This window comes from Anser anser (genome assembly GCF_964211835.1).
Source record: "Anser anser genome assembly, chromosome: 2".
In the NCBI taxonomy this organism is placed as follows: domain Eukaryota; kingdom Metazoa; phylum Chordata; class Aves; order Anseriformes; family Anatidae; genus Anser; species Anser anser.
Genome location: NC_139721.1, coordinates 162,389,838 through 162,415,140, shown reverse-complemented (window position 1 = coordinate 162,415,140; position 25,303 = coordinate 162,389,838). Strand labels below are relative to the sequence as shown.

At 50.1% G+C, this 25,303-nt stretch overlaps 1 protein-coding gene across 31 annotated transcripts in view; it reads left to right on the top strand.

The window, feature by feature from the left end:
- The window catches only part of MAP4 (microtubule associated protein 4), a 158,078-nt gene that overhangs the window by 14,443 nt on the left and 118,332 nt on the right, over positions 1-25,303 (top strand). For 29 of the 31 annotated variants that reach the window (XM_083826266.1, XM_083826259.1, XM_083826272.1 and 26 more), the window contains exon 2: positions 14,871-14,924. The gene's annotated coding sequence lies outside the window, so the exon portion shown is untranslated. Of the gene's footprint in view, positions 1-771; positions 1,784-14,870; positions 14,925-21,263; positions 21,344-25,303 lie in introns of those variants that run through there. The other 2 variants (XM_083826276.1, XM_083826281.1) reach the window with 2 other exon arrangements.

Genomic DNA, 25,303 nt, shown 5'->3' with positions numbered 1-25,303 from the left:
CTTCTCCAGCAAGGGTACCTCGAGCTGTAGCAACCTCTTCCTCCCGTGCTGCTGTGTTCTTGTTCTGCAGCCTGAGGCCAGCTGTGTGCAGCTCAGGACGCTTTTTCCTTACTTGAAAGGGATGCAAAGAGGGACTGAAGGGAGGCTGTAAGAGTTAAAAAGCACTTCTTCTGGACTTGGGGGGGGAAGCCCTTCCCCAAACCCTCTGATAAGTTGGAGTCAGGAGTCGTCCCCTTATGTTCTTAAAAAATTGCCTAAAAATATCTTCATAAGCATGCTAAATCTAAAGAGGTAGAAATATTTACTTAAAAACAACAAAAAAAAAGCAACAAAAAAAATCCCAAACCCTGAATATTTTCTGAACGATCAAGCGAACCTTTCCACGCACCATCTTCAATCACGGGACGAAGCGAACTTTCTGAAGCGCAGCAGCGTGTAACAAACGGCTTTTTGACAGAGTTTGCTGTTGGGAATGATCTCATCCTGGTGACCAACGGGTCTCTGTGCAATGCCCCAACTATTTGCTGAAACAAAAGTGTGCTGGATCGGCTGACCACCGAGCAATTCGCTCGGTCGTGTCTGCGGGAGCCGTGTGGACGTGCAGTCGTGGCGTGGCGGCAGGTAGAGGCGCCGGCGGCGCGGCTCGTCGCTGCCCTTCGGAAATGGGCTCTGCTCTTTGGGGTGGGGTAAGCTGGAACTGCTTCCTGTGAATTCAGTGTATTTTTCTGGCAATCGTACTGATTGTTTTTTTAAAGAATCTGTATGAAATATGGTCTTATCATTTTTACTTAATATGGTCTCTATCTTCATATTTTTATTTATTTATTTTAGAGCTTAGTACGATGAATTGATAAGTAGGATGTTGGTGTGCATGGGGCCAGAGGTGCTTCTTCTGCTTGAGTAGTAAATGACAGTAAAAGTTGGGGAAACAGTGCAATCTTCCTTACTGCAAGCGGCTGTCAAGTGGTGATGAAAAACCTCATGCTTTCCACCTGTTCCCATTTTTAAAATGATAAAATTGCGGCGCTGTAAAGCGTGCGATTAGCTTGAAGTCTGCAGTAAGAGCAAACCCCAGCTCTTCGTTTTCCGTGCTGCTTGTGGGAGTCGGCAGTTGTATCTGTCTCACTGAGCTGGAATTCAGTCACGTGCCAGAAACAAAAGGAGTTTGATTCTGTCCAAGTTGACTTTGAAAAATAGAGCTCCTGTTCCTCAAGTTGTAGTAGTTGTTTTGTTCCTTTGGTTTCTCACCAGTCCGTGATTATCTGTTGTCCTTGAGAGCTTTGCAAGCCAGAGCCTGATTCCAGTTCGAAACGCAGTCTCTGCGCGTAGGGGGAGCCAGAAAGTTTCTGTTCAACTCAAATTCAAACGGTTTATTTCTGTCTGTGGGTGAAACGCTGAGAACTGTTTAAAAAAAATAATAATGCAGCTGGCTGTGAGACAGCGTAAGATACTTATCTTCCTTCTTGGAATTTGTCTTAAAAATGGAGGGGGAGAAGAGTTCATCAGTCATTTTGGAACCGAAACAGCTTCTAAATGTAAATGCAGCAGGAGGGAGTGCCGCTTGCTGGGGGCTGCAGACTGGGAAGTCCCCGAAGGCGGGGCAGCACGGGGCAGAGCTGTGCATACGGCTCCTTGTTCCGCTGGGGCTGCTCTCATCCCCTTCCCACCCCCTGGCCAGACCTCACTGGTGGTGACTCAGTATTTGGGAGCACGACCTGCGGGTGCGGAGCTGCAGTCAGGATGCTGGCGCACTGAAGCAGCGCAACAGCTTTGGGTCCTGCTGGTGAGCTTGCAATAGACCCTAAACCCACGGATCCTAAACCCACGCAGGCACGGGTGGTTGGCAGATGACTCCTCCCAAGGCAGCGCGAGCAGGGTGGGTGCGTGGGCACAGCTCCTAGTAAAGGACCTTTACTGGGAATGGACTTCTTCTGCCGTTGGGGCAGCCCTTAGGGTTCTTCTCTGCTCGGCCGGGGCCTTGCTGCGCTGGATAAAGGCCGTGCCGTGTGCGTGTTCCCTCGTGCAAGCTCCTGCAGCTCGGGGCTCTGCAGCACTTCTTGGTTCCAATAGCTGTGAGAAATGAGAATCATATGGGGTTGAGCACACAGCTGGAAACGAGCTTTATTGGCGCATCGGAAACGTTTTCGAAACGTTTTCACAAGGGACTTTTTCATCTAGTCATACCCCAGTGCCTGCAGCATTGCGTTTGCGTAGCTTTAGATTTCTGGAGACTTAAGGTAGGGAATCTGTGCACTAATTTATGCTGTGAGGTGCCCTTGTTGTACTGTTCTCACTCTTGATGGGAAACTTTGTTTTCAGAGCAGAAATGATGTAAACTTCCCCTGGTAAGCACAGAACAGGTATCTGGAATCGCACCAAGCTCCCCTTGTGTAGGGTATCATCGTCGTGATGACGCTCACTCACTGCAGCTGCTCCTCTGTGTTCAGCGAAATGGAATAGGGTCTGTGGGGAAGGAGTCCTCTACAATGCTGTCTCACTTTTTTCTCCCATCTAGTTCTTCTCCGTCTCACGTTTTATTCCCTGTGACTGAATAGCAATTTGCAAAGATGCAGCAAAATAAAAATAGACGAGTCTCATGTCCCCCATGCCTCTCGTTGTTTTGGCCGTGGCCATAACTCCTCGATGGCTGTATGTGCATATTTTGTTGAAGTTTAACGATGCGCCACAGTGTCTTAGAGCAGGGTAAAGTGAATGTCGGATGTGTGGCCGTACCCGGTGGTACCGTGCTCTGCAGCCATCCTGCAGGGCATTGCTTCAGAGCCTGCGTCAGGTACGCCGCTGCGGGTATCGTGTCTCAGTGCTGAGCTAACTCCTTCACCTGATCGGGCTTCCCACAGCTGTCTGCACCTTGTAGCCTGCTGTCGTCTGGTGGGTGCTAGGAATCCATCCTGCTTCACGCCTAATGGGACAAATCTGTTTTCAGAGGAGGTTGCACCATGGGAAGTTGGTGCTTTTCCTCTCTTCTAGTTAATTTTTTTGCTAACTTTAGAAACATTCTGCCTTAAATACTCTTTAAAAGTTGTAAATAAGTATTTGTCAGGTAGTTTCAAGTCCAGTTACTTTTGCCTTTAACTGCCAAGGAGTGATACAGTGACTTAAGCAGCCGCAGTTCTGATGCACAATGTTAGCGTGTTGTAGCTCAGACTAAATGTTTAATCAATTTGCAAATTGGCATCGAATCAGACTGCTGCTTTTTCAGTCCCTTTGTAGAAAGAAAAAAAAAGGGGGGTGGGTGGGTGGTAGTTAACTTATCTTTACAGGTTTAAAAACCAATCAACAGCAAAAGGCAGTCTGAGTCCCAGGGACTGCTCCTCTTAGGAGAGATGAGTTTCCACTTGTGGCAGGCTGCGTTTTTACATCACCTCAAAGTGTGAAGACTCCTATGGAAACCCCAAAAGCACAGTCCCTATTAAAAAATAAAATTATACCTGACAGTTTGAGGTAGATTATGGGGTGATAGTGGCAGATGGTAGGGAAAAGATGTCACAAAGAGTGCAGTCCTGTTTTGTGCTGCACCTTCCTGAAGGCTGTTTAGCGCACGTTCTGTTTTGCCCCTTCCTTCCCCCTCCAAAAAACAAAGCAGTGTTTTACTGTTTTGCTGTTTTCTCACCGCTCGTGTGCGCGATGGTGCAGCAGGAGGCTGTCGGTCAGGTGGAGGAGTGCTGTGAATCAGGCCGACTGTTGTAGGAGAAAGGGGTAAAATGGGCTGCTTTGTGCCTTGGAAACGTGATACGGAATCCATTAGGCAAATAACTAAATGTTAAAGATCTTAATCCTATCTGGCTCACTGTTCTGACCTCTATCTCCCCTTCTTCCCTTTCAGCAGGTACGGATATCGCTTTCTGCTTACACCTTGCACAACAAATCTACCCGAGCTTGCTCTGATTTTAACCACAGGCCTTAAATGTAGGTGCTGCAGGACACACGAGGGGAGAACAGCTGATTTGTGTGGCTCCCCGTGCCCGCCTTAATTCCACGGTGCTCGGTCCTCGGTACGAGTGACGGAGAAGCCGAGCGATCTCCAGAACACCGCCAGCAGCTGTCCCAGGCTGAGCTCCACCAAACCCGGCGTGCCGCTTCTAGCGGGGCCCAGGACAGTGGGACGTGGAGGGATGTTCTGCAGGTCACTTCCACCCGTGTGGCGTCCTCCTGAGGCTCTGATGTCTCTGCATAACCAGGCTCCATCGTGCCCTTCACTGTATCAGCAGCTCTGGTGTCTCAGGGCGCTGGTACTGTGTAATTGGGGTGGATCTGGTCTTGTGCACCTAGAGCTTTCAAGCAGCAAGTCCTGAAGGCTGCTGGAATATAGCCCTGTTCCAAATGGTCCTGGTTTTAGTCAGTTATAACGCTTCATACGGTGTGTAATGATCTGAGTGTCATCGTCAGCTGTTAGAGGATGCCCTCTAGTTTAGAAGTAAATATTTTGATCTTAGGAAAAGTGCATAGTCCCTGTGCTGCTGAATAGCCATGGCTGAAGGAAAGGCTGTTCAGATTTACATTTAAAAAATAAACCCCCCAAAGTCTGCCAGGGTCGTTTTGCAGCACCTAGAGCTGAGTGGGGTGTGTTTTCACAGGCTGTAGAAGGACAGCGGTGAGGACCTGTAATTCTTTGCTCTGCAGCCCAGGCTCTGAAAGAGCACGGTTTGGAACACTGCGCTGTCAAATGTTGAGGATCACTGGGGCTCTGGGCAGGTTTAACTTTGTATTCAGATTGTTTTTGTTTGGCGTTTCCTTGCCCTTGAACTTCCTCAGGAGGGGAGCGGAGGGGCAGGCGCTGAGCTCTGCTCCCTGGGGACAGCGCCAGGAGCCGAGGGACCGGCCCGGAGCTGGGGCAGGGGAGGGTCAGGCTGGGGGTTAGGGAAAGGTTCTGCACCCAGAGGTGGTCGGGCACTGGGACGGGCTGCCCGGGGACGGGGGCACGGCCCCGAGCTGCCGGAGCTCAAGGAGCGTTTGGGCACCGCTGTCACCCACAGGGGCTGGGGTTGGGGTGATCCTGCGCGGAGCCAGGAGTGGGACTTGGTGATCCTGGTGGGTCCCTTCTAACCTGGGATATTTGGTGACCTCTCTGTGCAGTTACACCGGCTCAGAGTCGCCCTCGGTGTCCTCAGCTGGGCCTCACCCCGAGGGGAGTTGGCGCCACTTGCCCCAGAGATGCGTGGGGCAGCGGCTCTCCTTAGGGGCTGATTCCAGAAAAGCAAGTCGAGACGCTCAGTGGCTTCTGGCACTTATGTAAAAGTGATGGTGTGTCTGTGCGTAGGGGGGTTAAACGTTTTGTTTTTTTTTTTCCTTCCTCTTTCTGACCCCTGTTAAAGTTTTATCCCTGGGGAAGGCAGAGAGAACGCTACTGATGATGCAGAGACTCTAAAGCTGTTTGTGTAACAACAAAAAATAGCGTTTCTTTTTTAAAAATTTATTCCTTTCCGTACTAGTTACATTGTCTGGCAGCACTAGAAAAAAAAAAACGCATTCCCTCTGTCTAATAAGAGCTGATGATGGATCTTCTGTGTCGTCATCGGCTAAATAGGCCCCAAAGTCGATACGGAAAAGGTAAAAGTAACGTCAAGTTCTGTTGTGATTCGCATTTGTAAATACTGAATTTTGGCATGGTCTAAACTTAAAAATGTTCGTTTCCATCCACCCTTTCAATACATGAGCTCTTGTACAGAGGAGGTGCTGCTTTCCTTCTTTCATCTGTGTTAAGAAGCAGCGTGTGTGTGGCTTGCCCTGGGGATGCTTTTGTTCACCTGTGACTAACGAGTGTCAGGTGCTTCTGAAAAGACCTTACCTGGCTGTGCTGAAACCGGCCCTGCTGCTCGTGCCCTTAGAGCCTCGCTGCTCGGCGTAGTCTCCAATTTCTGTAGCAGAGAAACGAGGCACTGGAAACCAACCCGCGAACCCCGCGCGTGCGCAGGTAGCGGGTATCGGGTGGAGGAAGATTGAGTTTCCTGCGGAGCAGCATCTGTGCTCGGCAGGGAATCCCGAAAACAGAAAAAAGGCAAGCAGAAAAGCGCACTGATCGCTAGCACTCCGGTGGCAGTGCTGTGAGTATGGAGTTTGTTTTACTTCTGCCCCTGCTCCCCCTTACTCCTCCTGTTCCTTGTTGCCATTTTGCCCCTTGAGGAAGCAGAGAAATGTCTTTTGGTGGCCCGCTATGCGAAAGGGATGAGCGTCGCTTGAAAACGTTGCCTCCTGTTCCTTATTTCTTAGGGAGATGAGGACGATAAAGAGAACGCGGAGCCGCGACAGAAGCTGGGTGCTGTGGCTTGTTAGGGAAATGTGTGGCCTGAATTCAGATCTGCTCACAGACTCCTTGATAAAAAGAGGAACTAGTTCTTAAAATATACAGCCTTAAAAAAGGAGGCGCTGAATTTGCTATTAAGTGGATATTTCGTAGTCTTGCTCACCTTCTAAAGTGATGGTCTTGGCTTGGGTGTGTCTTTTTTTGAAGGATATGGTTAACATCTAGTTCAGTTCCTTTTCGGTTAAATATTTAAGATATTTGGGAACACTTACAGTGCACCAGTTATTAAACCTGTCACGCTGATTTGCCCAGATACTGGTTTCTGTTTACTTAGAGCACAGCTGGGTATGAGAATTTGGTCTAAATAAATGGCCTTCTGTACATAGGTACCTTTTCTTTTTAGCTAAGCAACATATGCTTTTCAGAGCTTTTAATCCAGGCTGCTGGTCAAGCATCCGCAGCGTGTATTCTGCTTAATTCGAGTCCTCGATAGGTTGCAGGATTTTGGGGCGTTTAGTTTTTCCTCCAAAACATTCCACGTCAAATCTGTTGTTAGAATGAACCTCAAAAATGTGCCCTAAAGGGTATTTCTGCTAGGTCAGCACTGGGGCGGTTGCAAGGCCGGGCGAGGAAGCGTGATTCCTGTCACTGCCACGCTTTGAGTTCGGGTCCCCGTGAGCTGACCCATTCAGAAGTGCCAAGTGCTCCTCAGCACAAAGAGCGCCCGCTGTTCTCCCTGCGGGTCCTCTAACATACAGAAGGTCCCATAAATGCCCCTGTGAAGGCGCTTGAGAGTGCGGTGAGCGCTCAGCGCGTGGTGAAGCTGGTTGGCAGCATCCCCGAGAGGCACCGTGCGGCTCCTTGCTCTGCCGTCTGCAGGTACCCGCGGTGTGATCCCCTCGTGCTGCGCCTGCTCGGGGGGACGGGGCTGCGAGAGGAGGGCTGGGACCTCTGCAGGAGCCTTGCGAGTAAGTGAGGGGACACAAGGGGGTGATGCTGGCGCTTAGGTTATGCAGGTTGGCGGGCGTCACCTTGAAAACGTGGGTACGTCCAAGTGTTGTGAGCGTCCGTCCTTCCTTGCAATTGTAAAATCTCGGAGGCGGTTCAGAGCTCTGACGGTTGTTCCGCTTTAAAGCCATCCCCTTGCAGCTTGTCGCTGCCGAGCTGGACTTCAAGGTCCCCAAGAAATAGGAGACCTGAACTATTTCTTTGCTCATTAGCTGAAGCTGCAGACAAATTAATCTGTGAACTCTGTGAAATCGCTGTTGGCACCTGCAACTTGTGCAAAATGAGTTTCCTTCCCTCAGTCAGGGCACGACGGTGTTTGAGAGTCCCACAGAGCCCCCGGTGTTCTCCGCTCGGGCTGCTAGCAGGTGGGTGCGCTTCACGCCCGTTCGAGTTACCTTGTGAACGTATGCGGCATCGCTGCCTGCTTCCCGGCTCCGACCCACGCAGCGGTTTGCCGGCTGTGCAGGCGGAGGGGAAGGGGCAGCCTCGGGGGTGAGCCCTCTCCCGACCTGCGGGGTAGGCTGCGGGAGGGCAGCGGCACCGTTTGAGTTAGCGCTGGCGCGAGTGGGCGTCGTGGGGCTGAAGTGCGTGCAGAAGGGTGCTCTTTGCCTTACACGTTGCATTGTTACACAATGACGAGCCTGCCCCAGGTTTTGCTGCTGCCTGCTGGGCGTGCGGCCTCAGTGCCCACCAGGACTCGGAGCTGGAGGTTGGCTTCTTCCCCGTCCTTTGGCTGAAGCTGTCGCGGGCAGATGGCGGCTGCTGGGGCAGGCTGGAGGGAGAGCTGCAGAGGAGAACACGGGGAGTTGGAGGTTGTCAGAATTACCTCCTCACCAACAGCCCTGAGGGCCAGGCATTCAGTTGGGACAAAAGGAATTACAGAGAGCGAAGACTTTATAAAACTTTATAAAAGTCTCTTTAAAAGACTAGTAAAAATGATAATGCATCTCCTATTACGATGATTTTTTAAAAGCAGCGAGAGAGAAGACCGTGCAAAGATCCCCTGCTTCTTACAGGAGGGGGCTGGGGAACTCCTAGGATGTGTGTCCTGTAGTGGCAGAGGAGGATCAGCCGCGGCGGGTTCTGGGGAGCTGGGAATGATGTGAGTATCAAACCGGTGCACGAAGGAAAAGCTTCTTGGGGTCTGGGGTCTGTGTCTGTGCTAGGGAGATCCCTGGTGCTTCTGAGCGCGCTGGGGTCAGAGCAGCGTGCTGGGGGTGTTCTCGAGAGTACTTCTGGCACAGCCTTTGGCCTAGGCCAGAAATACTTTCCTGGACACTTACGGATGCCATTCAAAAACCAGTGGCCTAGAACCGTTCTCAGGAGTTCACACGTAGCCCCCCGGTGTGAAGAGTGCGACCTGACCGGTGCGAGCGTGCCTTCTCCAGGCGTCCTGGCCCTGAGCGTGCTGCTGGGGGGCAGCCGTAAGGTCCCCCCGGCCGCAGGAGGTGCAGTGGGCTCGGCAGGCTTTTCTTAGAGGGCCAGTGAGGGCTGAGCCGCGAGGGCTGCTTTTTCTTTCTGTCCTCCTCAGGTGGCCGCTAATGTTTGGACCCAACTAAGGGAAAAAGGCCGCTGGGTGAGCTTCAGCTTGGCGTAGTTGAGCTGAGCTGTGTTAGGATTCGGTAGTTCAGGACTGGGCTCCGGTATTTATAGCTTCGTGTTTTAATGCGCATGCAACTGAGTCTTCGCTTCTGAGTCTCTGTAACATCTCAGCTCATTAAAAATGTCTCTCTCTGGTCTTATTACCCCAAAAGATGGCAGGCTGTTGGATAATGCTGCCTAAGTGTGGGTGTGGGCATGTGCTTTGACAAATAAAGCATATGACAGGAGTCACGGTGGATCTGTATTGATTAGATACAACAGTAGGAAGGATTCCTGAACTTTAATACCTTTATTTTTAGCTGTAACTCAGCTAGGCTGAAGGCTTGCTGTTCAATGAATTGTTCCGAAAATAAATATTTCAGAAGAGGATTGAACTGAAATGTGAAAGACAGTTTTTGTTTTGCATCAGTGTTGATGGAAGGGACCGGTCAGAAATCAGTGTTCTCCTGAAATTTGCATGCTCTGAATCCAAACTCGGGCTGCTTTTAGCAAAACTCCTCATCCACACAGGAAGCTAGAGGTGCTGTTGGGAATGCAACTGTGATAGCTAAAATTAGCTAACAGCCCTGCTAGCAGCGGAGTTGTTCAGCTGTGAAGGCATACTCTGGTTTTGCTTAAATCACTTTCTGTTTTTATTGAGCGCCTACCAAAAAGGAATTCACTTACGGAGGGCGTTATCTGCCGTGGTTCTTCTCTTTGTGGGTCTGGCTCTGTGTGTTTAGGTTTTTGTTTCATTTTGGCACATCTGACCCGCAGAAAGGTTCAAAAATCATCTGTCAAAGTATTTCATCTCAGTTCTCAGGGGTGTTCTCGGCCTCCTGTCATGCATTTCCCTGCCTTGTAGTGCACATGGTGATGGCTCCTCGCCCTCCCCGTGCCCCTCGGCTGGCTGTGCGCTGCCGAAGCAAGGCTGCAGGAGCTCACCTCTCCGTCGGGGTTCAGGGCCGTTCTGGAAAGACCTTGGCGGGGCCTTCACACCGGTGATTTACAAGGCCATGAGTCATTCCTCCAACTTTCTGAATCATTGCTTGTTGTTCCCTTAGTCAAATTGCTCTTGACATATGAAAATCCGTGGTGCCATAAAAGAAGCCATGTGCAGCTGCTTATTTACTGTCTGATTGTGTGAACCTCACTGCCTGACTTTGTCAGCCTGAATCCTCGCAGAGGGCCATTTGTTAAAGCTTGTCCTCTTTAATCAGGATTAAAGGCGGATATTGCCAAGGAGTATCTGCTTCCTTACAGCTGAAGATCTTCGTTCTTCCCTCTACTACCTGCCTTTGGGAAGTTCGAGCTCGTTCTGCAAGTAGCAAGTCTCGTGTGACTCTGGAAAACGTCTGGCTTCCTGTTCGTGGATGTTTCCTTAGACGATTATTTACTTCCAGAGTTTAGTGGAAGTCAATCTTCATGTCTTGAAGGCTCTTTGAACTACTTGGGTCTGCATTCAGCGCTTCCCTTCTCTCTTGGCAGAAGCTCTACTCAGACACCTGGAATCGAGTCTAAAAGCAGTCCTTTACTGTCAGCGTTACTGGAGGTGCCTCATGCAGGCGTAGGAGCAGGAATTTGACGGTGATCAAAAATTCATTGACTACTTGGCAATGGTAACCGTGGTGAAAACAAGTCCTCCGTGTATTCTAGAATAACCTCGTGTTTTAGGATCTTCGTTTCTGGGCACCTACGAGTGTATCCCCAAGGTGCCTGTGGCCATGAAGGCAGTTCTCCTCGTGTCCAGTTGTAGTGAACTTGCTGCGTGGCGTATTTCTCCTCTAGGAAAGGACTGGGGTGGAAGTCTGAGATGTCTTCAGCTCGGGGTTTCGTGGCCACCGTGGCGGCAGAGGCTCGGGGTCCCCGAGGCCGCGTTTGAACGCTGGGTGCTGGATGGCGTAATGCCGCTTTGCATGCGGAGCCCTCGCTGCGGTGCGTCATCCCTCCTCGCTTTCCATATCAAGTGATCTTCGCGCACCAGGCGTATCTGAGACGGAGCTATTTAAAGGTGCCTGTTGATCTAGAGATGTGGAAATGAAGCACCAAGGGTGAGAGAGGACAGGAAGCCAAAAGCTCTGCAGGCTTTCTCTACCAGGATCCGAGAAATGGGATCTTCTGGAATTGGGGATGGGAAGGTGGAAAGCGCTGCTTATCTGGAGAAGTTGAGGGAACCTGTAAGGGCGTCTGACAGAAGAACAGCGCGTTCTTCCTGTTACATTAACCGCGCTGAAGCGCGTTCCCTTTTGGTGGGGTCAGAGTGACAACCCCGAGGGTAAGGGCAGGTTTGGTCTGATCTCTGCCAGCGCACCATGAAGTCAGACTGAGATGAGCAGTGTTCGCACCTAAAGTGCGAAATCGCTGGGACTAGGGACTGTCTAACTGCGGTAGCTTTGTGAGGTGGACGGAGGGGAGTCTCTTCCTTCTCTCACGTCTTTTTGGGTGCCTTACCAAGGTTGCATGCTTCTCTCATGGACCGGAGAGGTGGTAGCTTACTCCATCCTCAAAGGGGCTGTCCTTGGCAGCTGGCAGAGGCAAGTAGTTGCTGCTTGGAGTAGTAACTGTTTAATATTGTGTAAAAGGGGGAAGCCACAACCAATGAATTGTTAGTGATTACCCTGAGGTATGTGTACGCTTTTGGGACTCTGAGAATAACTGCTGAATTACAGATGGGATGGTCTGGTAAACTCGCAGGCGAGAAGGGAGCAGAAGGTGAGAGGTAAGCAGAAAGTACCGCGGTCTCCTAATGGGACCGGCAGTTCAGCTGGTGAAGGATCCATCGGTGGAAAACTGGACGGGATGAGAGGAGCCATCGAAATGGTCAGTAACAGAAGTACGAGGAGCTGGGGAGCCAGCGGAGCTGGGGAACGAGAAGTACTGGTGCAGGACGTGAAACTGGCTATTAGGGGGTAGCAAACACGATGGGACAGTATGCATACCAGGCGCTGCCTGCTCCCTGATAGTGCAGGCAAGATAAAAATGAAGAGCGGGTGTGGTGTGGGATGTAAATGGAGCGGAGGCTGCTCTGCTCGTCTCGCGTTGCTCTTCGGTGTCACTTGTGTAAAAACTCCCCTGGGGAGAAGGTTGCAGACTTGGGATGACGGTTGCGACGTATGGACAGGTGTCTCTAATATTAAAATAATTCCCTCTGTTTCTCTAAACTGGGAAATGACTATGGGTGGTGATGGGCACAGGTCAGTATTTGCTGGCTGCATGGTAGATGCTGTGTTTTTCCCCCCATTCACCAAGACTTCTAAAAGTGGCTGGAGTCTGTCTCAGTTTATTTTGGGGGCATGAGGTAGCGCGCATCTTAGACTACTGTGAGGTCTAGCACATGCAGATCTCTGCTGTCCCACCTCCTGTTCTAGGAGAGCTGTCAAGCTGGGGTAGGAACAAGCAGCATTTCTGCTTGCCGGTCACAGACATCCCATGCAAGGGAAGAACGACCGATGTCATCTGCCTGGACCTCTGTAAGGCCTTTAACGCGGTCCCACGTGACATCCTGGTCTCCAAATTGGAGGGAGATGGACGTGATGGGTGGGCAATTCAGTGGGTAAGGAGCTGGCTTGAGAGACCAGGGAGTGGTGCTCGATGGCTCCGCGTCCAGGTGGAGGCCGGTGACGAGCGGTGTCCCTCAGGGTCTGTCCTGGGACTGGTGCTGGTCAATATTGTTATCGATGACACAATGGGATCGAGCGCACCTTCAGCAAGTTTGCAGATGGCACCAGGCTGAGCGGTACAGTCAGTACAGCAGGAGGAAGGGATGCCATCCAGAGGGACCTGGACAAACAGGGGAAGTGGGCCCACGGGAACCTAATGAGGTTCAACAAGTGCAAGGTGCTGCTCAGTGCCTCACCGCCCTTTTTGTAAAAAAGATGGAGAGCATCTCTGCTCAGTCCGGTGGCAGGACAAGGGGGAATGGCTGTAAACTACAAGAGGGGAGGGTTTAGGTTAGAGGTTAGGAGGAAATTCTTCACTCAGAGGGTGGTGAGGCACTGGCACAGGCTGCCCAGAGAGGTTGTGGATGCCCCATCCCTGGAGGTGTTCAAGGCCAGGCTGGATGGGGCCTTGACCAACCTGGCCTGGTGGGAGGTGTCCCTGCACATGGCAGGGGGTTGGAACTGGGTGGTCTGTGAGGTTCCTTCCAACCCAAGTCATTCTATGTAAGGAGAAAAGCAATTTTTTACAACTTCGGATAGTTGATAAGACCTTGGTAGCATGCGAATGCTTTCCTTCGGGGCTCGTAGGACGAGCAGCTACAGATGCAGCTTTACCAGGAGGCTCTTGCCCAGACCAAGAGCCTGCGGCTGCCCTCCCTTCACTGGCGTCAGAACCGTGCATGGTGCAGCGCTGTGCGGCTGGAGGTGGACTTGTGACGTCCAGCAATAAGAAAGGAGCTAATGTTTCTCAAGTACTTCTCATTTTCTTTAACATTCTGCCACAAAAGAGAGTGGTTTGCATATTTATGTATTTTTTTTTTCCCCCTTAAGAAATAGTTTGGTATTCTCAACGCAAAGAGCAGTTGAGATGTAGTGTGGGAGAGCTGGTGGGTTACCGTGAAAGCTGTGGGATGAACTCTTAGCGGAGCACCGCCAGGGCCTGCCGCCCGCGGCTGTGAGCGGGGCGCTCGCCGGCTGGAAGCAGCTGGGGAGCAAGTCCCTGATGCTCCGATCTGTCACGGGGCGGCGAGTGGTGGTGTGGGGAAGGAAAACGTGGGCTTCTGGTGTGTATTAGCAGAGCCTCCTTCTGTTGGAGGGGGAGCGGCGATGTTACCATACAAGCAGGAGCCCATCCATAATATTTATCTCTGAATCATACACAAGGTATTTCTCCATTCCTTAATTAACTTCGAGCTCTCCCTTCCAGCCCTGCGGAAGGGAACGGGGCTCTCGCAGAAGGTTTTTCTCACTCCTGAGTGTGTCTCTGTTTGCTAAAGCCGTAACGGTGGTGTTTCCACTGGCCTGGTTTTTCATTTAACTGGAAACTGTCATCTTACTGCCATGGGACAGGAAGCACGCGTCTGTAGCGAGGGGAACAGGCGCTGCCGTATCTGTACGGCTGCGTTAATAACAGGCCCTGAGCTGCCATTTTGTTGTGAGGCTGACTCAGCTACTCACGGCGGTGGGGAACGGGTTGGATGGATGTTCCTCCGTGTGTACCGAAATGCTGAACTGGCTCTTCCTCTGCAGCTTGGTTTGTGTTCTCGGCCACTGAGCGCTACGTGGGGAACGTGAGAGTATTGTTTTAATACATTTTTTTTGTTTTTAGATATGCTTGTTTTGCAATAAAGGAATGTTAATGAACAAGGTATAGAATAATGTATACAAAAACTTGGGATGCAGCGCGCAGAACAGGAGGAAATGGTTCCCTGGTATAGCTAGTGGGCATAGCTTCACGGGCGTCATGGCAGACGTACAGCAAATAGTCTGATATCTTCAACCTGACATAAAATATTAATCCAAATATCATGAATGTAGTATTTAAAAAAAAAAAATACAGCTTAAGGTCTTCTTCCTTTCACTGCTGCGTCAGGCCACAGGTGTGCTGGTGCCGCTTTAGCTTTGTTCATCTCCAGTCAGATAAAACCCAGCGCAGGAATCCAGCCTGCTTCACAGGGGGCTGGGTGGTGCGTCCCTGTACCAGTGACTTTGGGAGCATTTAAGCCACTCTATAAACACCTGAAATTGTGCTTAGTGGAGGGATGTCCGGATCGTCCACTTCAGGTTAATGGTGCGTTTATAAAAACCTGTTAAATTGCATAATAAGGGAAAAGTTGCTTACAATTTTCACAGTATATCCTTGGCAGCTCGAGCAAACATTGGTGTGAAATAGTCATAGCTGGATAGCATTCCTGTTGAGAAGGGAACATTAAAGAAAGCCTCCTGTGGGACTGTAGCAAGACTTCTCAAGTTTGAGTTCATTTTGAGTGACAGAAATCATCTTCGAGCCACCCTAATACTGACATACAAGTACTTGGTAATTGGCTTCCTCTTAATTCTGCATGTGTTGTGTTTTGCAGATAAGCAGCCTCTGAAGATTGAAGGACCTGCTAAAGGGAACACCTGCTTTTGAGGTATGAACTGTTTTTTTAGTTATCCAACACTAAACCTTTGATTAGAAGTGAGGGCTCGATGCAGCTGCGTGTATACCCCGAGCTTCATCAGTTCTGGGCTCACAGCTACCATCCAGAGTTCAGCAATCTCCTTATCTCCCACGGAAGCTCAGTAGCAAGGCTTGGCGGAGCAGGCAGGCCTGGCTATGACAAGCCAAGTATTAAATGGCCTCCGGGATAGTCTGCATGCCTTTAAAAGGCATTATACGGAGAGTTCTTTGACTTGAGCTTCTGCAGAATAAATGTCTGAAATGCATTTAACTTCAGCTTCTGTTAAATGCTTTACGCACTGCTCATTTTGCTGCCTTAATTTTGAGTATTAGCGTCTAACAGTGCCCTGCTTCTGTTGAAGACGGGCAGTGTGTGGCTCCAGGTGTGGCCTTCCTGGCCCACTGGACCTCTCCTCCTGCTCTTTGTGCTGCAGAGGGCAGACAGCTTGTTCCACGTGTCACACAAACCTTCTGTAGACCTCTTACTGATACAAAGATTAAGCTGGGCAATCTCAGCTGAGGTGAAACCAGGTCTGATTTGATTTGGTAGGAATTTGGAGCACTAGATCGTCTGAGATGCTTGTCCTGTCCTCCAGTTGTGGAAGGCACCACGAAGCTAAACTTCGGCTGGAGTCTGCTGTGAGGTCTGCAGTCAGAGGACATAGGAGGGGCAGGTGCTTCCACAACACATTTTAGCAAAGGAATTACAATTTCTTGATATTTATGTGGACTGAGGGACCCAGATGAATTTTGCTTCGCAGTTTGAGTAGTGTGGCAGTGGCTGCTCTCAAGTGCTGCCTATTTCTTCAAGTCCTGGGAGCAGTTTACTGCCTATTTACTACACTAATTAGTACTTCTTTCTGTCTTCACCTCAAAGTAGTCTAGAATATAAACCAATTCAACAGAGGGCACAGACAAAATGACCAAGTTGTTAATGTCAGTCTGCCAGTACGGTCCAGCGATACTTGGCTGTAAAGAACAGAGGAGTCAAAATGCATACAGTTATTACCGCTTGTTTTAACAACAACTATTTAATATGATTTACTAAAACTGTCTTGAAACAGCCCCACGTCTCCTAACGTCTTGCTGTGTGCACGGGACAGAGAACGCCTCTTTTTTGCCTACTTAACTGAGAGGTGGAGAGGTGCAAAGTCCTGTCCCTGCAGTCAGGCAAACGCTCGTGTGTCCGTTCATGACACGACTGAAACCAGGCTCAGCATCACCGCCACTTGTTTGTGCTGTGTGTTGTGGCTGCCTGCCAGACCACCCCAAGTCGTTCTCTAAAAGCTGTTTGACAAGAAGCCAGCTGAGATGGCTTGTCTCGCTTCGGGTGGGATGGAGGGGGTGGGAGGGGAGGCGCCCAGGTTCTGTGCATGCTTTTCGTGGTGGCCGCAGTGGAGCAAACAAGGTCCCTGGAGGCGGAGTGGAGCTGGTGCTCTGCGCAGCTGCACAGCGATGACACTGGGGTGGAAGAGCCCTACGCTGCCCTCCCTGCCTGTTCCGTCAAACTTTCCACTTGGCTTTGACTGGCGTGGCCGTATGTCTGCCAGGCTCCTGGGGTGTCTCGAATTGACCTCAGACTTGGATTTCCTTGGTCGTGTTGTTAGCCCCCAAGTTGTTTGAGGTGGTGAGTTCGCTACGGTCTCCTTTTCCTCCTTTCTTTTTTCCACTGCACAAACCCAAGCTACAATATAAGCTGACTCGCGGAGCCCCAGCTATACTCAGAGTTGCACCTTTCAACATTTGTTGTTCCGTGGTTTCAGGACATGGAACCAAACAGGTGTTTCCCACAGACTGTATTCAGCAGCTAAAAATGCTTCCTGAAGTAACTTATCCGGGAACGTCTAATCCACGCTCATTGACTGCCCAAATGAATAAAGGCAACTTCCTCCCCAGTATCCTTCGGGGGAGCCCGGGAGAGCGGGCAGGAAGGAGAGGTGTTTGTGTGAGTCTGCCCGTTGGTTGGGCCTGGTTGGATGACCCGACCGAGGAGTGTCTGGGGTTCCTTACGAAGCAAAACCGAGAACCTGTTCCGCTCAAATCCTGCCTGCGTATTCTGTTAGGAGCTACTCTCACCAAGTACAGTTTCACCCTGGTCATCTTGCCTAAACTACAAGTACTGACTAGGGCTCTTGTGGCACCTAGGATTTCGTTTGGTTATTGTGTTGTAACACGTGTAGGTGGGGGAGAAATTACTTCTAAGCATTTCCTGCTGGATTAATTTATTTTTTGTGCAACTGCTTCAGCTGGAAGGAAACCAGCACAACAGCACATCTTCAGGATCAATGTTATTGATGAAAAGTCAACTAGACTGGGGCTGCTGCTGCCATAATTGTAGTAGGAGTAAGTAGCTGCTCCTTGCTGTGTGACTCCCTGTTCCCATCCTGCCGCAGAGCTCTGCCTACGGGGAGCTCACCCAGACAGGGAAACTTCCTCTGCCCCTGTCCTTCAGCAAATGGAGCGTGACTGCTTGTGCTCCAGGAGGATTTTGTGGCTTGCTGGAAGAGGGGCTGCTGCATTAGGCATCCACCCTTTTAAAAAGGGGTTGAGGATGGCGCTGGCCTTTTAGTTTGAGAATACTGGGAACAGACTCGAGGTTTAGCCCTTGAAGAAAGAGAAGCCTTGGGAAGAAGGCAGTGCTAATACATCACTTCCAACATGGCTTGAGTTCCCTGAAGAGATGTGGGCAGAACCCTTTATTTTAATCCTTAAAAAAGGAAAAATAAGGTGGAGGAGGGGGTTGTTCAGTACCATACCGCACTGTTTGGTCCCATATCTCCCTCTTTTTTGGAGGGGAAGCTGCCTGTGTCAAAGGGCACAATGCCGTGGATGCTGGCAGCAGCTGTACCTGCAATAAGGAAGTGAATCATTCCCTGCAGAACTAATAGGCTGTACCTGATAACATTGCAGGGAGACCTGAATTCTTTTTATTGATCTCTTTCATTGAAGACTCAGCTTTTGTTTTCCAACCAATGCCTTGTTTTTAAGCCATGGTTGAATGTATTTGTTATCAGGAGTACGGAAACGTAAATACAATAGCGGTTGAACTGCAGTAGCTACTCCCTTCCTCCTCTAGTGGCTTCCTGCATACGTTTTGGAAGGTGGAAATTACTCTTCTGCATTAATGAATTTCAGAAATGAGTGTTCTTCCCCCTGTTGCTGCTCTGTCAGATGTCAAAAACCAAAGGGTGTGAGCAAAAAAACCCACGAGTACTCTCATGTATGTGTTAGGACTGAGAAGTAAACTAAGGCCCCTTGCTGGAGCTCCCTCTAACGCTTTCCTGCGCTCCAGCCTGACGCAAGCACTGGCTAACAGAACATCTTGTTGTTTTTCTCCACCATACCTAAACCTGTAACCAGATAACTGTGCGGGCAGCCTTCTAGTTGAACTAAGTCTGCGTTCATCCGCTTGTGATGTTTGAGCGAGTCTCTTAAAAGAATAACTAATAAAATCAGAACAGTGCCTTCACTGACTTGAATGTTTTTCTCCCAGACCTCGGCTTGCAATTATTGTAGAAAGCTGCTTTGTCAGCGTGGTTCTCCTTGTAGCAACGTGGGTCACTAGGAGCTGATGCTGGTAGCTTTCTTAGCTGGGTATGAGTTTTGCCATTATGAGTTGTCATTAAAACTAGCTCAAGACACTGGAAAGGTTCAAACAGTGACACCCGGTCTCTTACAGCTCGGGAGGGATTGGGTTGAGCTGTTTGAAGGTTAAACTGACCTCAAACCGTAGGCTGTCGGGTGCTGCTTTTTTACCGAGGGTCCCTCCTGAGCTCTGTATGGCAGTAACAACTTTCTGGGGCGAGTTATTTACCTGCAGCGCTTCCTTGCGTAACCCGCCACCCTTTGTGCTATTAATACGCCCCTACTGCACTAATGCTGCTCCCGGCCCGGAGCGCAGCAGCTCCGTGATGCTCTCAAGGCGCTTGGCCAGCTGCATGACTGAACTTCGAGAGGATCCCAGGGATTCTTATTTAGCTAAGAATAAACATCACGTGAGAGCAGGAGTACTTCCCTGCCCGGGGGAGAATTAAGATGGCGTGCCGGGGGGGAGCAGCAGCGGCTTAAGGGCCGGCCCGGCCTCCCTCCGCTCCGGAGGGATAAGCTGCGAGTCCGCAGGAAGCAGAAGGGCCTGGCACGTAACCTCCTGCTTTCCTTGCTGCTCAGTTCGTCGGTGCACCATGACACAGTGCTTTCCCAACAGTCTATTTTTATAATTGAAGAATCTGATAACCCTCCTTGTGAAAGGAGACGCGAACGTACTTGCTTCGTTTCTAGCCGTGCAGTGTGTCATGTTGGGCCTCGGCCTGCATCTTGGGTACCTGGTAACGTGCTACCGAGCGACTTGCTGAGCACTTCTCTCTGACTTCTCTCCACCTGCATTTTTCTCCAAGAGAAGGAGTGTCTCCTTCTCTCAGATTGCACGCAGGCAATATTTACTTCCAGGCTTCTAGCAAATCCTTTCATGAGCTGTTCGTAGCCAAAGACTCCAGTTCCTCTGGTAGAGGTGCCCAGGAGGGTTGAGCTACGTTCCACCTGGGTTTAAAAGGACTTCTGATTTTATCTTCCTCGCTTATGTGTAGACAGAAATATCCCTACTTAAAAGTAAAAAAAAAACAAACGAAAAAAACACACAGAGGGACGTGGCTGCCCCAGAGCGCACAGAAGGAGCAGCGGGCTCCACGGCTCTCGGTCCTCTGGGTGTGCTCTGCTCCCACCCTGGCGCTGCCTAGGGACTTCATTCTCCATGAATTTGTGAGCAGCTGAGAAGCCTCCCTGTGAGTGCAGGGACCTGCTCGTTCCTGGCTGCAGGACCCGCCGGGGGCAGAGCGGACGGGTGGTGGTGCTCAGCGAGCGGGCCCGGCTCCCTCCGAGCCGCGCTGCCTGCGTGGCTGCAGAGCTCCGTGCCGGCTGATGCTCCAAAACCGGGGCTAGGCGCTAACAGAGCGTTTGTTTCTCCTTTTTAAATGTCTGGTTCCGGAGGGCTTTGTTGTGGTTTCGAAATGGCAACCCCCTATCTCCCAGCTAGTTCAGGTGTCTGTTCTACTTCCAGATCCCTTTTGGGGCACCTCTGTCAGTTCGCAGGAGCCCGAGGGCAGGGCATGGTGCGCCAAGGCACCTGACGAGTCCATAAGCTACCACTTTCTGTGGTGAGGTTTTGCAGAAGTTACAAGAGCTAAAACTTGTTTCTTAGCCTAGATGTGTGGTTTGTTTCGTTCTTCGGGAGCTTTTGAACTTCCGATAGCGAAAGCTTTCAAATATTTTGTTCTTTGCAAGTCATTTGCGTGAAAAAGCATCAATAGATTTGCTGTTTCACTCATCTGGCTCAAACATGCAGCTGGTGGTGAGCTGTCACTGATGAAAATAGTTTACTAGGCAGCCTTTTCATTTGGAAGCTACCAGTTCTGTGTCCTGATCTACAGGTTCTTATCCTGTATAATTACGCTGTCAAGAGGTGCTCACTTTAATTAAAGTGAAGTGGCTGCTCTAATGCAGTCACTAGCATAACTAGGGTTATTCTGTATAGGTAAAGGAGTAAAGTTTGTGTGTAAACGGAGTTCCTGGAAGCAGTGACTGTGTGTACCCAGTTGCCAAGCAAACTGCTTCTGTTTTCATACTTGTATCTGCTGTAGCTCCTATAATATACAACCTGTCGTGTTTGGTGCTACTTGCTCAAATGTTGTCTTGCTTTTTGGGTAACACCAGCTGGTGACGTTGGGGCACTTCTCTAGGGGTCGCTTTGCTCGCAGCAGATGGCGTCCAGCCTTTCTTGTGGGCATCAGACCGTAGCTTCCCCTGCCTGCATACAGAAACGTGGCCTCCAGCAGCTGGACGTGAGGTCTTTCAGTGCCACCTGTGGCTCGATTCACCCTTGATACCCCTTGTGAAGTAAGGGAGCAGAGCTGCTGAGTCTCTGGCCTCTTTCTGCCAGGCTGTTTTCCACAAGCTGGAACTGCCTCGGCCGTTCTACGGAAAGCTTAACTCCCAATTTTCAAGACTTATCACAGTAAACTTATTGATGCGTGCATGATATGAGTGTAACATTTAAATGCTATTTAATGGTTGCAGATTTTACTATTTGAGAGCTTTTTTTGTTTCACTTCATTTCAGAATATCTGTCTTCTCTGGTCTTTACTTTCCCTGCTACCCTCTTAGATGCATATATATACATGAGGCAAACCACTGAATTCGTGAAAGTATCAAGAGCCTGAACAGCGCTATTACAGCCAGAATTAATCTGAACTGGATCCCTGAAAAATGATTCTTCTCACGGCATGACTTGAGTTCTTTCACGCATCTTTGTTTGTAGCTCCAGCGTTCACGTCGCTTGGGAAGAAAGCAGTACGGTAACAGAAGAAACCGTCTTAAAATGAAAGCCAAGATTGTCACGTAAGCACAAGACTCATTATTCTGGGAACAGCGTATATAAGAGAAATGTGGAGTAGGATGAATGTAGGGGAGCTGAAGGGAGGACTGAGCGACTGAGGTGAACTTCTGCAGTGAAGCTCTTCCCTCCGCGTGCGTTCGAGTCGTCTTTCCCAGGCCATGGCAGCAAGATGATCTCGGGGGAGGAAGAATGCCTAATAAAAATGGGAATCGCTGATTGATCTGGTTAGAAATAAGCCTGCTTTTTCCCCTCCCAAGAAAAAGGACTCTGTAGGAAAAGTCCAAGCCATTATTTTCTGCGTTTTGCCTTCCGTGAGGTCGAAGCTGCTTTCCTTTCTGATGCGTGTGCTATTAAAGGAAAGCAGCTGACAGCAACAGCTGCTCGCCTTGCCTGTTTGGTTTGTGGCTTAGCAGTCAATGTGCAACACAGAAAGAAAGAAAGTGCTGTGCTAACAGCCAGGGTTTTCATACCCTGCCCCGCGCTGTCTTCTCGCCCTCCGTGCTCTGCCAAGAGCAGGCAGGAGGCTCTCCCCGCGCTGATTGATGCAGCAAACCTTATTTGGTGCCGCCGCTCTGGTGCGGCTCTGAAAATCCTGTCTCCTGTGAAACGCCTCGGAGGCCAGCACGCAAGTATGACTTTGTTTTCTTTTGAAATCAGCTCTAAAACGACCTATTTCTTAGCTAAAACTTACAAGTCTGCGCAGAAGGTGGGCAGACTCCTCCGTTTCCCTTAGATAAGCGTTTATGGCTCTGGAGATGACATACCAGCCTTCTTTAGGGCTCTTATTTCAATGCTTGTAGGCCTGTGCTCAGCCAGACACTTGAAAGTCCCTCACAGTTATTATCTATGAACTCATCTTCCATGTGGCTTTTTTGAAGGCCGGCCAAGACCATTAATCCCCACCTTTCAGAGGCCCTAATCCCTGCCGGGGCTTATAGGAAAGTTATTCTTGTACTCCCAGCGAAGCTGCTCTGGCAGAGCATCTCTCCTGCTGTAACTTAAGGCAAGTTTATTAATGTGACTTTTTATCAGCTTGGAAACCGTACAGCTCATAATGTAGCAATCTAACTTGGACAGTCTTACCCCATCTTGCTGAGTGGTTAATAGTAATGAAATTGCCCAAAGGAAGGAAATCATTCAGGAGGCTGGTAGTCTCTTATCTCACTGTGCTTAAGTATAATTAACAGTAATAAAACACTCTTTGAAGGCACGGATACATGCCGCATTTTTGGGGAATGGGTGCAAGTGAAGTCAGGGTTGGAACAGGTCTGTTGAGCTGATTTTAATTTTTACAGTTGTCACTCTGCTTCTCAGCCCAGCTCCTAGAGCCGCCTGGCTCTGGTTTTTGGCTGGCTGGGGCTCGGCTGATGCAGAGCCGCCTTCGTACGTGAGGCTCCCCCTTCCCCTGTCCTTCTTCAGAGACTTTCCCTTGGTTCCGAGGAGGCTCCTCCACACACTCAGGATGAGTTTGGGTGGGATTCCTTCTGTTTTGTCGTCCTTCCAGGGATTACGGTGAGTTGGCCAGAAGGGCGGCGTGGACGGTTTGCCCTCGGTTCCGACTTCGCCCTGTTGGGTAGCGTTGGTCAGCGCAGGAACTCGGCTGCCTCCCCAGCAGCACCGTGGGGAGATTCCAGAACTCACTGCAGGATTTTAGACAAATCCAGAGCAATTTAAGCCTAATTCCCAGGGATGTGGTGGAATTAATCTCTTAAATGCCCGGAGTTTTTTTCCTTCGTGAGTACTGTGGCCAGAATTAGGCTTTTCAAAGCCAGATAGCAAAAGGAGTTCCTGTCTTGGCTTTGCTCAGCTGTTAAATGTCTGATAAAGAGCATTACAGCCTTCGTGCCTGTAGTTCCCGTGCATCTCGTTCTGGACACGCTGCACGTAGTTACTTCCCTGCACAGAAAGAAGATGAGTTTTGTGAAAAGTACCTCTTCACCCTGAGCAGAGAGAGCAGGAATTAAGTCCAAAAGGGGATGTAACAGATGGGAAACTGCAGCTGAGTCTGAAATCTGAGTGAGCAACCTTGGGCTCACTGGGCAGGAAAATTGTCCGTGCACTCTGGAGTTCCTCCTGAGATCTGTGGAAGAAGCAAGGGCTGCTCTGTGCCACATAAATGCTGCGTGCCAGAGAAGTGATGCTCTGAATGCGATTGCCCTGGAGTCCCAGGATGTTATCTCAGAGAGCAAGAACAGCAAACGAGTAAGTCCAGCCTCCTCAGGTTCATCAGCAACTCTAAACTCTTTCAGAGCAGTAAGTGGGCCTGTTCCATGACCTCTCCTGCCTTCCCTAAAGCAACACTTTGGGAACAAGTTCTCAAAAGGAAGCGCATGAAGGCATACATAAAACCCGACACAGTGACTTTGATTTTCATAGGAGTCCACATTACGAGTTGGTGTAGATGATCTTACCTCACTGACAGGAGTTTTTTATCTCAGAGGGAAGGAGTCTAGTAGTCCAAACCAGAGTTGGGTAACAAATTACTAAAATATAGTTATCCAGAGCGCTCCAGGAGCCGTGAGTCACTGTGGATGCAGCAGCCACTGAGGTGTGCCCGTGCCTGCTCTGGGGCTCGTGGGAAGGCGCAGCAGGGCCGCGCTCTTGCCACATGTGGGGCGCAGCAGGTCGGCCGCTCCCGGCTGATGGCGAGGCGTTGGGCGCTTCCATTCATCCCTCGGTGCCCTGGTCTTTGCTGGGATATGACTAAAGGGATAAAAATGTCAGAGCAGAGATTTTAAAACAATGAAAAAGTAAAAAAAAAAAAATAAAAAATTGAGCAATAAAAAGCCGCGTGACTTGATGGGACTCTTCCCCTCCTGTTCCAGGAGGCTCCTTGCTGTGACCGCGTGCCGTGGAGCAGGGCTGGCAGCGCGGTGCCCTGAGTGCGGTGCCCTGCTTCGGGAGCTCCTCGCGAGGACCAGCTCTCACCTGGAAGAGCGGCTTCAGCCTCGTGGCGGCTGTTCAGCCCCGTCGGCTCGTCGGGACAGCTCTGGTGGCAGTAGGCTAGCAAAGCCCGAGGGCTTTAACAAGCAGTGCCAGCGTGTGCGAGGCTTTCCTTGATATGACTTGCTTTTACCCTAAAGCCACATGGTTGTGTGCCTTTCTGTGCAGGAGGAAGGTGAGGAGTAGTGTGACACTGGCATCTTTGTGGTACATACGTGAAATTCTTGCTTTTGGAGCTGACCCTCCCGAGTAATGCTGGCTGCAACTCAGATTCTTCCTCCTGTCCTGACTCTTCCTACTGTACTGACTTCTGGCCTTGCACAGGAGACAAACCGAAGCCATTGGAGACAAGTAATAACTTGTGAGGCTTTTGAAGCAGCAGGAGGAAGATGTTTGTATATTAGTGAGCAGGATGGGTGGCTGCCCTTCCACTGCAGGACTAGTTGGGACTCCAGGAGCTAGTTTCGTAGCACCCAGAGTCATTTCAGGTCTTAATTTAAGAGCAAGAAGGTTACCTGAAAATCTGAATGAACAAGATTGGCAGTTGTGGGGCAGAGATGCGAATTCTGGAATCGTTCCTCCATTTTTTTTAATATAGCCTTGCCTTGTTTCCATTCTTGGCAAAAAACCCCTGTACCGATGGAATTCCCTGTCTGCTGTGGGGCTCTGCAGCACTTCATCATCGTCCCAGGATCTGGGGTGGGGAAGGGATCCTTCCCGAAGCTGCGTGTGTGTCCAGGGAGGCTGGGGGGGGTCGTTTCGGTTTGGTTTTAAGGCTTGCCTTCAAGACGTAAAATGAAAGTGCTTTTGGGCTCATCTTGCTCTTTTCACAGGCTTTCGTAGGAGACTTTTCCTAGTCTCCTTTCCGGCTGCCTTCATCCTGGATCTTAGTAAAGGCAGTCGCGCTGTATTCTTCCTGCAGCCTCCTGAGCCTTTCGCTGCAGAATGCCGTGTAGACAAGCACCCCTACTCTTGCGCATATACATTTAGACGCGCAAATGAGTTTTTGCTGGTGCTCT